At 40.2% G+C, this 14,774-nt stretch overlaps 1 pseudogene; it reads right to left on the bottom strand.

The window, feature by feature from the left end:
• Positions 1–4,385: 4,385 nt before the first annotated feature.
• On the bottom strand, positions 4,386–12,404 carry LOC112632410 (annotated as a pseudogene).
• Positions 12,405–14,774: the final 2,370 nt, after the last annotated feature.

Genomic DNA, 14,774 nt, shown 5'->3' with positions numbered 1-14,774 from the left:
CCCCACTGCACTCCAGCCTGGGCGACAGAGCAAGACTTAGTCTCAAAAAAAAAAAAAAAAAAAAAGCCTGTAGTGTTCCGACCTCAGCATGCTTTACATACTGAGGTTAGGCGGTGGGGTTTCCTGGACTACATGTTCTGATCGGATAAGATGAACTTCTAGGCTTATGCTGATTGGACTTTATTTTCATGCTCTGATTGGTTGTTCTAATACTTACTCTCATCCAATCAGAACATGATAAAGTCCAATCGGAGTAGGCCTAGAGGTTTTTCTCTCATCCAATTAGAACACGTACTCTAGGAACCTCATTTGCATAACCTCAGTATATAAACCATGCTGAGGTGGGGAATCAGGCCACTCCAGGCTTTTCTGTGTTTGCCCACCCAGCATTTCCATGCTAGCTTAGGAAGACTGCGAAAGCAAAATGGTTAGTATTTTATTTTTTCCTAGGTAATTAGAAAAGGACTTGCATTTAAAAAGAAAAAGTTTCTATAAGAATAAATAAAATTTCCCATTAAACAGTGCTTTAACAAAGATGTGTGAGAGCATGCCTAGTGTATGCAATTATAGTTTTCAAATTGTTCTTAAAAAGTACATATTTTTTAGGAGGATTTCAGGCCAGGCGCAGTGGCTCACGCCTGTAATCCCAACATTTTGGGAGGCCAAGGCAGGCAGATCACAGGGTCAGGAGAGCGAGACAATCCTGGCTAACATGGTGAAACCCCCTCCCTACTAAAAATACAAAAAATTAGCCAGGCGTGGTGGCAGGCACCTATAGTCCCAGCAACTCAGGAGGCTGAGGCAGGAGTATGGTGTGAACTCGGGAGGCGGAGCTTGCAGCGAGCCGAGATCACGCCACTGCACTCCAGCCTGGGCCACAGAGCGAGACTCCGTCTCAAAAAAAAAAAAAAAAAAAAAAAGAAAAAGAAAAAAAAGATGTAACGCCACTGTAAACTGAAGAGAACCTGTACTGTGGGCTGAAAATCCCTATTCTAAAATCTGACACTTCAAACACTGAAACGTTTTAAATGCAGACATAATTTTTCTCAATAGCCAGACAGAGTATCAGTATTGATTAGAACAATTTTTCTCTATTAGAGTGGTTTCTGTTTTATATTTATTGATTAAAATATATTTTGAATAAAATTTTATGTCATGTCTGAAAAAATTAGTATATTTAATTGTAACAACTGGTAAGACAGAATATTTTCAATTTATACAATAACAGGTAGCATGTATGTCAGATATTATTCCCTGCTTAGGCAAATTTGTAATAAGGCCAGATTATGTCTCATGAAAAAATAAAGCAATGTAAAATTGAAGATTGAATTCTTCTGCAGACTAGAAAACTCATTCTGAAGCATAAGATCAATGAGAGTTGGCTGGCCACGGTGGCTCACGCCTGTAATCCCAGCATTTTGGGAGGCCGAGGCAGGCAGATCACGAGGTCAGGAGATCGAGACCATCCTGGCTAACACGGTGAAACCCCGTCTCTACTAAAAATGAAAAAAATTAGCTGGGCGTGGTGTCAGGTACCTGTAGTCCCAGCTACTTGGGAGGCTGAGGCAGGAGAATGGCGTGAACCTGGGGGCGAGCTTGCAGTGAGCTGAGATCGTGCCACTGCACTCCAGCCTGGCCAACAGAGCAAGACTCCGTCTCAAAAAAAGAAAAAAAATCAGTGAGAGTCACAACAGTCAAAGAAAGCTTCATGAAAATGGAAAATGTGCACACCAAGTCTGAATGAATGAGGATAAACAAAAACTGAAAATGCAAGAACAACACGAGGAAGGCAGAGAGATAAAGAAGTCAGCCCAATTAACTAAATATAAAATCCAGTGGCAGAGAAATAAAAACATGGGTCCACACAATAACTTGTAAATGAATGCTCATAGTAGCATTATTCATAATAGCCAAAAGTAGAAACAACCTAAAGATCTATCCATGAATGAATAGCTGCTGTAGCCATGCAATAGAATATTATTTGACAATAAATAAAAATGAAGTACTGATATGTACTACAAAATAGATGAACCTTAAAATCATTACGCTAAGTGAGAGAAGCCACTCATAAAACACTACAATGACTCCATTTATATGAAATGTTCAGAACAGGCAAATCTATGATGGTTGCCTAGGTCTGGGGAAGGTGAAGAAACATGGAAGTGGGTGGTGGTGGACTAACTGATGTGAAGTTTCTCTTTAGGGTGATGAAAATGTTCGGAAATTGGTTGTGGTGATGGTTATACAACTCTGTGAATATATTAAGAGACCCTGAGTTGCACAATTTAAATGGGTGAACTGTATGATATGTGAATTTTATCCCAGTAAAGTTCTTTTTTAAACATCCAATGGCAGTATCAAGATAATTTCCTTTATTTTCTAATTTGAATATGCATACTGTACATGATCTAAATATTTATATGTTTACACAACATATTTCTTGAAAATGAAAGGATTGCCCAGCTATTCAAATACTGTGTATATGAACCAAAACATTTGCATTTTGTTGAATAGTATAATGTCCTTGGCATCCATTCACAAAAGTAGAGCTAAGAAATAAGATAATTTTCTGGAATATTCCATTAAACATTCTTCTCTGATTAAATATGGCTTGCCTCACCATGGCAACATAAACCACTGAAAAATACTGTTTATCCGAAGAATAGTCTCTCAACCTGTGGGATAAATGATGCATAATTCTTAACAGTATTATTATGAGAAAAAAACGTAATTATAAGAAAAACATTGCAGAATGACAGTCACAGTTTTAAAAATAAGCATATTATAAAGATAATAAAATCATAATAAAACTAATTATAATCAACATATAAAATAAGTCTTCCAAGGAAATTAGTATCATAAAACAATTTATATTATTTAACCAGCTATAGATTCACTGTTGGCATGTTACATTTAATACTTACTTGACTTTTGATTTGAAATAATTTCTTCATTAAATCTGGTATTTCATCTTTGAGATTAATGTGATACTGTGATGTAACCTCTAGTGAAGCTTCAGACACACAGTTTATTGAGATCAGCCAATCTTTTTAAGTTGTCTCACAATGACCTGACATGTTTGTTATTGATTTTGTAAATCATCTTACCAAATTAACATTATTTACTTTCAAAAATATCCCCAAATATATTAATTCACCTTATTTTCTTTATGTGTACACATTCATGCTTATTACTGAATCCACTTAAGGACACAAGAAGGTGTTATCTTCCTGCCAGACTGGTCCTCTCTTACTAGACACCAGATTCATCCCACTAGTCATTTGTCCCCTAACGAATCTGCAATGCTTCACAACCTACTGAAGTCTCAAAAAAATATGTGGGCGGGACTAGTGGGGGTAAATTCTACACAGTGGAATGAATGCTTTCCTTCTTTTTTATTAGCAACACAAATCAACATCCCAGTTCCTCACATATTCAATCACCTGCTGAAATGTTTCCAATAGATTTCTATCTCCAAATACAAGTATTTTTGTTTCAAAGGCTTTAGAGGCCCCAGGTAACCTGGTCTCCATATCCCTCCTGGCCTCAGCTGCTATGTTTCTCTCCTCTACTCACTTCTTTTGTGCTATACATGAACCCTGCCACACCCCGTGAATTGAAAAATGGGGATCCAATGCAAAGTTAATAAATCACAGATAGCTACAATGATCTTTCTCTGGGACAAAGTTCTATCCACATGATAGTCTTTGAGCCTTGAAATAGAAATTATGAGCAAATTATTTGTAACAATATTCAAAGTAAATTATAAATACCAGTGGGATGATTAAATCAAATTTTGATATTACTAAAATTTACTATATTTGTCCTAAGCTATTATTTAATAAAATGCAGATGCCTTTAAAAATTGAGTGGTCATAACAATACATAATTTGAGATTCAAATATGTTCAGATTTAAGTCAAATTGACATAAATGAAAATAAAATTCTACCAACTAAAATATATAAAAAGTTACTGAAAAAAAGTATTATTACAAGATGCAGAAATGTACACTTCAAAATCTACTTCAAATACACTTCAGTTCCTCTGGAAAATTTAGAACTAACTGTCAAAGTAAATTGCTGAATTGAATCTCAATTTCAAAATACGCATTCCTGATATGGGCATTCCCATTTATCTGCTTCACTGTGGTCATACAATACAGCCACAAAGAGACATTAAAACCTTTATTTCAGCAGTATAAGCCAATGTCATTAATGTTAATCTATTAAAAAATCTTTAAACTCTTAAAATTTCATCAGCGACACAATGTCTGTACTCAAAGTAAAACATCTCTCGGCTTTAACTTTCATTTGGTGGAAATGAGGCATGTTTCTAAGCTGATACAGTAAATACATTTATCATCTATATATGTATTCAACTAGATTCAGCATTTAGCCAAGGCCAAACATGACTTTAAATTTTCTTTCAGAAAGGTTGAAAAATATTTATATTTTTTGATACTTCTCTTTCTGCTTTCTCTTTTTCATATCGATATATACCTTCTTTTAAATGGTTACAGTCATTAAATACTTCCTCATTTTTCTCTTTTAGGAGATAATGTTGCTTTTTCCTTTCAAGAAACCGAATATTAATTATTATCTTGCTTTTGTTATGTTATCAGCTTTCTTATGCGCATGAACTAATTGCTGTCGAAGCTGCATTTGACACTGTATTCCACTTAGGTCTCTTTGTGCATCTTTTAAAATCAATGTATTTTCTCTTAGAGCATCTCCTGCATAATTGAGATTAAGTTTTAGGCTTTTGGAATTCCTTTGAGCTTCAGAAAGTGGCTGATGAAGCTTCTAATTGTTATATATTATATTATTCATATCAGCATTCATTTTTTCTTGCACATGAGCATCTCCTGCACTCTGGAAAGCAAGTTCTTAGTTTTTGTTTGTTTGTTTGTTTGTTTGTTTTGAGGGGAGACAGCATCTGACTCTGTCACCCAGGCTGGAGCACAGTGGCACAATCTCAGCTCACTGCAAGCTCCACCTCCCAGGTTCAAGCGATTCTCCTGCCTCAGCCTCCTGAGTAGCTGGGACTACGGGCACGCGCCACCACACCCAGCTAATTTTTATATTTTTAGTAGAGACAGAGTTTCACCATGTTGGTCAGGCTGGTCTCGAACTCCTGACCTCAGGTGATCCACCCGCCTCGGCCTCCCAAAGTGCTGGGATTATAGGCATGAGCCACCGCGTCCAGCTGGTTTTTTTGATGTCATACTTGGGTCATGGTCTTGTATAGCAGAAGCCAGTCTAGGATGGTATGATTCAATTTCTGTCTCCAGCATTTCTTTGTCTTGTTTTTCCCTCAATTTAGAAGTGAGCATTGTGTTCTCAGCTGTCAGAACTTTAAGCTGCCCACTATACTGAGATGCCCTTTTTGTTCATGTTTTTTCAATTTTAGGATCATTTGAAGTTAGGCATTCTTTTCTTTTAAAATATTAATGTCCTCAGAGTATTTATTTTCCTTCTCCTCCTGTTGATGTTTTAGTGTGTCTGTTTCCAGTTTTAGCTAGCAATTTCCTTTTCCAACATGCAGTTTTCATGTAAGATCATTTTCATTTTCGTAAGTATAAAAAACCTAAATAAAACAAAATAAACTTTTAGCTAGTACTCAAAAAATGACATATCATAGTTCCTCTGAAATTAAAAAATAACTTGTATATTTATACAATGAAAGGGTTTCCATATGTAGGTATCAGCTGAAGAACCATTGAATCAAAACATCAAATGCTACAGAGCATAAATTCCCCAAAGTTTAAACATTTATTTGAAGACAGTGAATTCATAAAAGTAAAAATAAACGACTAGAGAATTTTTAAGAGCCTCAGAATTGAAAAACATTTTCCCTGAATTACAACAAACTCAAAAGCATAAAACAAAAGACTAATCAATTTGGCTACATACGCAAATTGGGTTTACACTCTGATGTCTAACCTATACAAGACCCCGTACTAAGAGCCTTAGTGCTGCATATATTTAGACAGATAAAATTTCCTGAAGCTCTTTCAGTTCCTTTTCCTGAGAATATTCTATAGATATTCTATTTTAAAAAAAAAGGGTTAATTTTAAGAATTATATTTATGAATGTTTGATAAGTTGGGTCACTGTAACAAGCACTTTTAGTTATCATAATTCTGAAAGGAAAAGATTAAAAATATAAACAAGTTGTAGGATTTTCTCCAGGTCTTCTGAGTCTACATCCAGTACTTCTCCACCAAACCCAGTTAATTCTACTAGATAAATATATACATATAAAAGAAGTCTCTTATTTCAAAACAAAAGTGATAAAAAAGATAAAATTTAGAGAACCCTACTTAGAAAAACATGAGCTTATTTACTATGGCAATAACTTTTGTTTCCTCTTGATAATGTTTGAGTCAGTATTAAATGTTAACTAGGAAAAATACACTAAACTATGTTGCTAGGAAAAAAATACTTACCAATGAATTATCACTAAGCATATGGTAGGGATTCTTGTTGTTTTCAAAAGCTCTTTGTATTGAAATAAGATGCTGCTTGGATACTATAATTTATAATAAATAACAGTAGCTAAAAATGTAACAGTTAATTTTAAGACAACATTTTTTGTTTGATTTAGACCTGAATAATACATACAAAATCAAAGGGATATTAAAAGTAATATTAGTAAATTTAAAGTAAATTAATCACTTTTAATTAGAAAGTTAAAAGTAATATTAGTAACAAAAACAAGATGGTACTGGTACCAAAACAGAGATATAGACAAATGGAACAGAACAGAGACCTCAGAAATAACACCACACATCTACAACCACCTGATCTTTGACAAACCTGACAAAAACAAGCAATGGGGAAAGGATTCCCTATTTAATAAACGGGGTTGGGCAAACTGGCTAGCCATATGCAGAGAACTTAAACTAGATCCCTTCCTTACACCTTATACAAAAATTAACTCAAGATGGATTAAAGACTTAAACGTAAGACCTAAAACCATAAAATCCCTAAAAGAAAACCTAGATAACACCATTCAGGACATAGGCATGGGCAAAAACTTCATGACTAAAACACCAAAAGCAATGGCAACAAAAGCCAAAATAGGCAAATGAGATCTCAATAAACTAAAGAGCTTCTGCACAGCTAAAGAAACTATCATCAGAGTGAACAGGCAACCTACAGAACGGGAGAGCATTTCTGCAATCTATCCATCTGACAAAGGGCTAATATCCAGAATCTACAAAGAACTTAAACAAATTCATGAGAAAAAACAACCCCATCAAAAAGTAGACAAAGGATATGAACAGACACTTCTCAAAAGAAGACATTTATGCAGCCAACAAACGTATGAAAAAGTGCTCATCATCACTGGTCATTAGAGAAATGCAAATCAAAACCACAATGAGATACCATCTCACGCCAGTTAGAATGGTGATCATTAAAAAGTCAGGAAACAACAGATGCTGGAGAGGATGTGGAGAAATAGGAACGTTTTTACATTGTTGGTGGGAGTGTAAATTAGTTCAACCATTGTGGAAGACAGTGAGGTGATTCTTTAAGGATCTAGAACCAGAAAAAGCATTTGACCCAGCAATCCCATTACTGGGTATATACCCAGAGGATTATAAATAACGCTACTATAAAGACACATGCACGGCCGGGCGCGGTGGCTCACACCTGTAATACCCGCACTTTGGGCGAACTACAAGGTCAGGAAATCGAGACCATCCTGGCTAACACGGTGAAACTCCCTCCCTACTAAAAATACAAAAAAATTAGCTGGGTGTGGTGGCGGGCGCCTGTAGTCCCAGCTACTCGGGAGGCTGAGGCAGGAGAATGGCGTGAACCCGGGAGGCGGAGCTTGCAGTGAGCCGAGATCATGCCATTGCACTCCAGCCTGGGCGACAGAGTGAGGCTCTGTCTCAAAAATAAATAAATAAATAAAACAAAGACACATGCACACGTATGTTTATTGTGGCACTGTTCATAGTAGAAAAGACTTGGAACCCAAATGCCCATCAATGATACACTGGCTAAAGTAAATGTGGCACATATATACCATGGAATACTATGCAGCCATAAAAAAAGGATGAGTTCATGTCCTTTGCAGGGACATGGATGAAGCTGGAAACCACCATTCTCAGTAAACTAACACAGGAACAGAAAACCAAACACCGCATGTTTTCACTCATAAGTGGGAGTTGACAGTGAGAACACATGGACACAGGGCGGGGAACATCACACAGCGGGGCCTGTTGTGGGGTTGAGGGGGCTAGGGGAGGGATAGCATTAGGAGTCATACCTAATGTAGATGACTGGTTGATGGGTGCAGCAAACCACCATGGCACATGTATACCTATGTAACAAACCTGCACATGCTGCACAGCTACCCCAGAACTTAAAGTGCAATTTTAAAAAGAAGTGAAAAAAAAGTAATCTTGATGAAATAAAGTTAGAAATGTAAAATTTTTACGAGAGATCGATTTACCTGATTTGAATTGCTTCTTACAGTCTTCAATTCCATATCTTGTATTCTGAGAGTCCATTCAAGTTGCTGTTTCTCTTCTCTTTCCTATGTTGCTCTTCGATTCTTTATAATTCTTCCCTAATTTTTTCATTTAATGTATCGGCATTTCTTCTCCTCTCTTCTTCTTGGTTTAAAGTCAATCTGCCATTAAATATTCCTATCTTAAAATTCATTTCGTTGGAAAATACAATTCACTTTGAGATCTACTTCTTCCTATATTGATTTGTTATTCTAATAAAATTCCTATATTCTTAAAATTTTTTTCCTTTCTAGTTCTCAGGTATTTATTACTCTAATCTCTTCCAAGTGACATATATACTTGAAAAATACCGAGAAAAGAACATCTTCTACTTAGAAAGGTTCTGTTACTAGCAACTTCAACAACAGTTATGGAAAAGAATATTAGAAGCTATTCAGTAAATTTATAAGTTAAAAATTATTTTTTAAAAATATCAAATAATCAGCCAGGTGTGGTGGCTCATGCCTGTAATCCCAGCATGTTGGGAGGCCAAGGAAGGCGGATCACCTGAGGTCAGGAGTTAGAAACCAACCTGGCCAACATGGAAAAACCCCATCTCTACTAAAAATACAAAAAAATAGTCAGGCATGGTGGTGCACACCTGCAATCTCAGCTACTTGGGAGGCTGAGGCAGGAGAATTGCTTGAACCCGTGGGGCAGAGGTTGCAGTGAGCTGAGATCATGCCTTTGCACTCCAGACTAGGCAACAAGAGCAAAACTTTGCCTCAAAAAAAAAAAAAAAGAAAAAAAAAAAACACACATACACACAGTCAAAATTACTCCTTAATGAGGACAGATCATTTAGAGTTAACTGATTAAAATGACATTACTTTCTATAAACAAGTTTACAGATTCATTAGACATAAATGTGGCAAGTAACCCTAAAAATAATTTTAATATTAAAATCTGAGACTAGGATAAAGAGTCTAATATCTGTTATCTCATATACCTTTTGTTTCTTTTTCGAGTAATACTTTAAATGTTATGTTGTTGTTTATTATATATTTTATCAACAAATCTTAAATATCTTTTAGAACAAGACAGAATATAATAATTAAACAATGAGCCGGGCGCGGTGGCTCACGCCTGTAATCCCAGCACTTTGGGAGGCCGAGGCGGGCGGATCACAAGGTCAGGAGATCGAGACCACGGTGAAACCCCGTCTCTACTAAAAATACAAAAAATTAGCCGGGCGCGGTTGTGGGCGCCTGTAGTCCCAGCTACTCGGGAGGCTGAGGCAGGAGAATGGCATGAACCCGGGAGGCGGAGCTTGCAGTGAGCCGAGATCGCGCCACTGCACTCCAGCCTGGGCGACAGAGCGAGACTCTGTTTCAAAAAAAAAAAAAAAAAAAAAATTAAACAATGAAAATAATATGTATTTTTAACATAGAACTCTGAATTAATTTTATTTATGTAGAAGAGCAAGATATGTTGAATAAACTAATCATACATTACTCTATGTTTTCTTTATATTCCATGCATATTAAGATTAAAAGTGCAGACTGGGTGCGGTGGCTCACACCTGTAATCCCAGCAGTTTTTTTTTTTTTTTTTTTTTTTTTTTTTTTTTTTTTTTGAGACGGAGTCTCGCTCTGTCGCCCAGGCTGGATTGCAGTGGCCCGATCTCGGCTCACTGGAAGCTCCGCCTCCCGGGTTCACGCCATTCTCCTGCCTCAGCCTCCGGAGTAGCTGGGACTACAGGCGCCCGCCACCACGCCCGGCTAGTTTTTTGTATCTTTTTAGTAGAGACGGGGTTTCATCGTGTTAGCCAGGATGGTCTCGATCGCCTGACCTCGTGATCCGCCCGTCTCGGCCTCCCAAAGTGCTGGGATTACAGGCTTGAGCCACCGCGCCCGGCCAATCCCAGCACTTTGGGAGGCCGAGGTGGGTGGATCACGAGGTCAGGAGATCAAGACAGTCCTGGCTAACATGGTGAAACCCTGTCTCTACTGAAAACACAAGATAGCCAGGCGTGGTGGTGGGTGCCTATAGTCCCAGCTACTTGGGAGGCTGAGGCAGGAGAATGGTGTGAACCCAGGAGGTGGAGCTCGCAGTGAGCTGAGATGGTGCCACTACACTCTAGCCTGGGCAACAGAGCGAGATTTCCTCTAAAAAAAAAAAAAAAAAAAGGAAAAAAAGATTAAAAGTGTATAATTAAAAAAAAATTAGACATAAAAATTGTGATTTAAATATGCATTTACTTATCAGTAGAAGTATTCACAGTTAAGAACTTGTATTATTTAAAAGAATCTGACACTCTGCAAAACAGAGATTTTTTTTCTCCAGCTAAACCTCAGAAGGTAAGTCAGCTATTACATAACGTATCCTACATACTTTTAGTATAAATAGTTGAAAGATTTATTTAAAACTAGGATGTCGTACCTCACACTGCAGAGCTCTTGTTCCCATTTAACTTTTTGGTTCTCTAACTGCTATTTTATTTGTTTGGCTTCTGATAGTTCCTTTTTGTAGTACACAAAACTTATTTTTCATTTGTTTTATTTTTGCTGTATGTTGTTCACAGTGATATTTTTTCAGTTCCCTTGCTGTTTCACAAGAAGGAATTGCGTCCAAGAATTTGGATAGGCAAACTGAATCCGTCTCAAGGAGGAGACAGAAATAAAGTATATTAGTACTTTGGGATATAAAGGACTGCATATTTTAACAATCACTAATTCATACACTGAATATATATTGATTGCCTACCATGTGGAAGGCATTATACTAAAGCTCTGCAGATTAAACAGAAAAAAACCTCTGCTCTTGTTTAGCTTAAAATATACTGAAAAACAAAGCCCCAGACAAGTGACAATTATAAATTCAGATAGATACTATAAGGAAACAGATTGCTAAGAATGAGATCTATACTAGGCCCACGGAAAATTCTCCTGAGGAATGTATGGCTACACTGAGGAATGAAGATTGAAAAGGAAGCAGTTGAGCAAAGGGGGATGGAAAGCATTTTAGCCAGTCTGTGGCACGTGCTGAAATGCTACTGTAGTCTGCCTCTAGCCAAGAGAGTACAACAGACACTGCTTTTTCTTCTTAGTTAAAATAACTAAAAACAAAACACGCAAAATACATTAAACAATGTTACAGACAATGGACAGTAGGCAAAGAAGATAATGATCTTTGAAAAACACACACAAAAATGGAAAGCAGGCCGGGCGCGGTGGCTCAAGCCTGTAATCCCAGCACTTTGGGAGGCCAAGACGGGTGGATCACAAGGTCAGGAGATCGAGACCATCCTGGCTAACACAGTGAAACCCCGTCTCTACTAAAAAAAAAATACAAAAAAAAAAAAAAACTAGCGGGGCGAGGTGGCGGGCGCCTGTAGTCCCAGCTACTCGGGAGGCTGAGGCAGGAGAATGGCGTGCACCCGGGAGGCGGAGCTTGCAGTGAGCTGAGATCTGGCCACTGCACTCCAGCCTGGGCGACAGAGCGAGACTCCGTCTCAAAAAAAAAAAAAAAAAAAAAAAAATGGAAAGCAAACCTTTCGAATGTTTCAGCTTCCTACCTTGACAGAGATTCCAAGACATGACACAGGAAGAAAAAATTGAGGTGGGGTCTACCAGACTCTCTTGGCTACAGTGATGAAGCTCAGAGTCTGGTAAAACCAAAGCAGACAGCCACCTGGAACCAATTTTTCAACTGGAAACCTGATGTCCACCTGGTGCCTGATGTCCATTTGGAAACTGGAGTCCACCTGGGAACTGGCATACGCCTAAGACATAGTGTCGAGCTGGTGTTTGATGTTCAATGTTCACCAGGCTCCAGGTGGACACCAGGCCCCAGGTTGACACCCAGGCTCCAGGTGGACACTGGGCCACAGATGAACTCCAGGCCTCCAGTGAACATCAGGCCCCCAGTGAACATCAGGCCTCAGGTGAACATGAGGCCCCAGGTGAATACCCAGGCCCCAAATGGAAACCAAAACCCCAGACGTCCAGGCATTAGACCCCATGTGGACATCCAGGCCCCAGGAAGTCATGAGGCCCCAGGTGGACATTCAGACCCAGGTTGACACCCAGGCCTCAGGCGAACAGCAGGCCAAGAATTCCAGGCCCCAGGTGAAGAGCAGGCCCTAGGTGGACAGCAGGATCCAGGTGGACACAAGGCACCTAGGTGGATACATAAGACCCTGGTGAACATCAGGCCCCATATGGACACCCAGACCCTAGAAGGACACCAGGCCCTATGAGGATACGAAAATTCAAATAAACACTAGGCCCCAGGCTGAAATCAGATCCAAGGAGGACACCAGACCTCCAGTGACAACCAAGCCCCAGGGGGCTAGGTGGGCCCCAGCTGGATAGCAGGTACCAGATTGACATCCAGGGCCCAGGTAAACACCAGGCCCCAGAAGAACAACAGGCACAAGGTAGACATAGACCCCAGGTGCACACCAGATCCCACGTGGATGTCTAGGACCCGGGTGAACAACAGGCCCGAGGTGAAAATCCAGTCTCCAGGAGGGCACCAAGCCCCAGGCAGACACCAGGCCCCAGGAGGACACCAAGATACAAATGGACATCAGGCCTCAGATGGACACCAGGCTCCAGGTGGACATCAGCCCCTAGGTGAGTATCAGGTGAACACCCAGTCTCAAGGTAGACGTCAGGTCCTAGGTAGACAGTAGCCACTGGGTGAACACTGTGCCCCAGGCAGACACCAGGTCTCAAGTAGACACCCAGTCCCCAGGTGGACACCAGAGACCAGGCAGCCTGATAAGACTCCAGGTGGACACCAGGCTGCAGGTGGTACCAGGCTCCCAGCTGATACCCAGGTCCAGGGAAACACCCAGGCCCCAGGTAGACAGCAGGAACCAGTGCACCCCAGGCACCCAGGTAGACACCTAGGCCGCTGGTGAACATCAGGCCTCAGGCTGGATACCCAGGCCCCAGGTAAACACCCAGGCCCCATATGTCAGGTCATTAGGTCCCATGTAAACAACTAGGCCGCAGGAAGTCATCAGGCCCTGGTGGACACTGAGACCCCAGGTGAATATCCAGTCCCAGGCTGACACAAAGGACTCAGGTGCACACCAGGCCCTAGGAGAACTCCAGCCCCAGCTGAAGATCAATGCCCCAGTTGGATACCCAGGCCCTAGCTAACTACCAGGCCCCAGGATTCCATCAGGCTCCAGGTTTTCATCAGGCCTCAAGTGGATACTACACTCTAGGTGGACGTCAGGAAATGCCCAGTTCCCAGGTCAAAACCAGGCTGCTGATGAACACCCTGACCCCAGGTAAACATGAGGCTTCAGGTGGACACGTGACTGTAACTGGACATCAGGCCCTGGATGGACACCCAGCCCCATATGGATACCTAAACCCCTGGTGAATATCAAGCCCCAGGTGCACATCTGGGTCCCAAGTAAACATCTAGGCCTCAGAAGTCCAGACATCAGGCCCCATTGGAAATCCGGGTCCCAGGAAGTCCTCAGGCACCAGGAAACACTCAGGCCTCAGTTAGATATCCGGTCCCAAGTTGACACCCAGGGACCTAATGTCCACCTGGAGCCTGGTATCCATCTAAAGCCTGCGGTCTGCCGGGGGCATTATTATGTCCCTTGAAGACTAAATATCCAACAAGGGCCTGATTTTCACCTGAGGCCTGGGTATCTGCCTGAAGTCTTGGTATCCTCCTTGGGCCTGAAGGCCATCTGTGACATTCTGTCCCACTGGGGCCCAGGTGTAAACCCGGTCCCTGATGTAAACCTCAAGTCCAGTGTGTACCCAGCTGGGACCTGACGGCCACCTGAGGCCATATATCTACCTGGAGCCAGGGTGTCCACTTGGGGCCTAATGCTCACCAGGAGCACCTAGGCCTCAGAAGTCCTGACATCAGGCCTCATGTGGAAATCCGGGTCCCAGAGAGTCCTCAGGCACCAGGAAACACTCACGCCTCAGTTGGATATTCGGTCTCACGTCAGGTGACGAAACAAGTCTTAACAAATATGAGAATATTAAAATAATACCAAGTGTCTTCTGAGAGCACAATGTAATAAAACAATAAATCAAAAATAGCAAACAGGAAAATTCGCAAATATATGGAAACCAAATGACACTCTCTTGAACAATCATAGAGTAAAAGAGAACATCAACAGGATATTTTTAAAATAGCTTGATATATACAAAAATGCAAAATAAAATCATCAGAATTTATGGAATGCTGCGTAAACATTATTAAGAGTTTATAGCACTGAACACCAACATTTTTTAAAAAGAAAGAGCTGTATAAATC

Source organism: Theropithecus gelada, chromosome 10 (assembly GCF_003255815.1).
Source record: "Theropithecus gelada isolate Dixy chromosome 10, Tgel_1.0, whole genome shotgun sequence".
Taxonomy (NCBI): domain Eukaryota; kingdom Metazoa; phylum Chordata; class Mammalia; order Primates; family Cercopithecidae; genus Theropithecus; species Theropithecus gelada.
The sequence above is the reverse complement of the archived record's forward strand: the minus strand, read 5'-3'. Positions and strand labels throughout refer to the sequence as shown.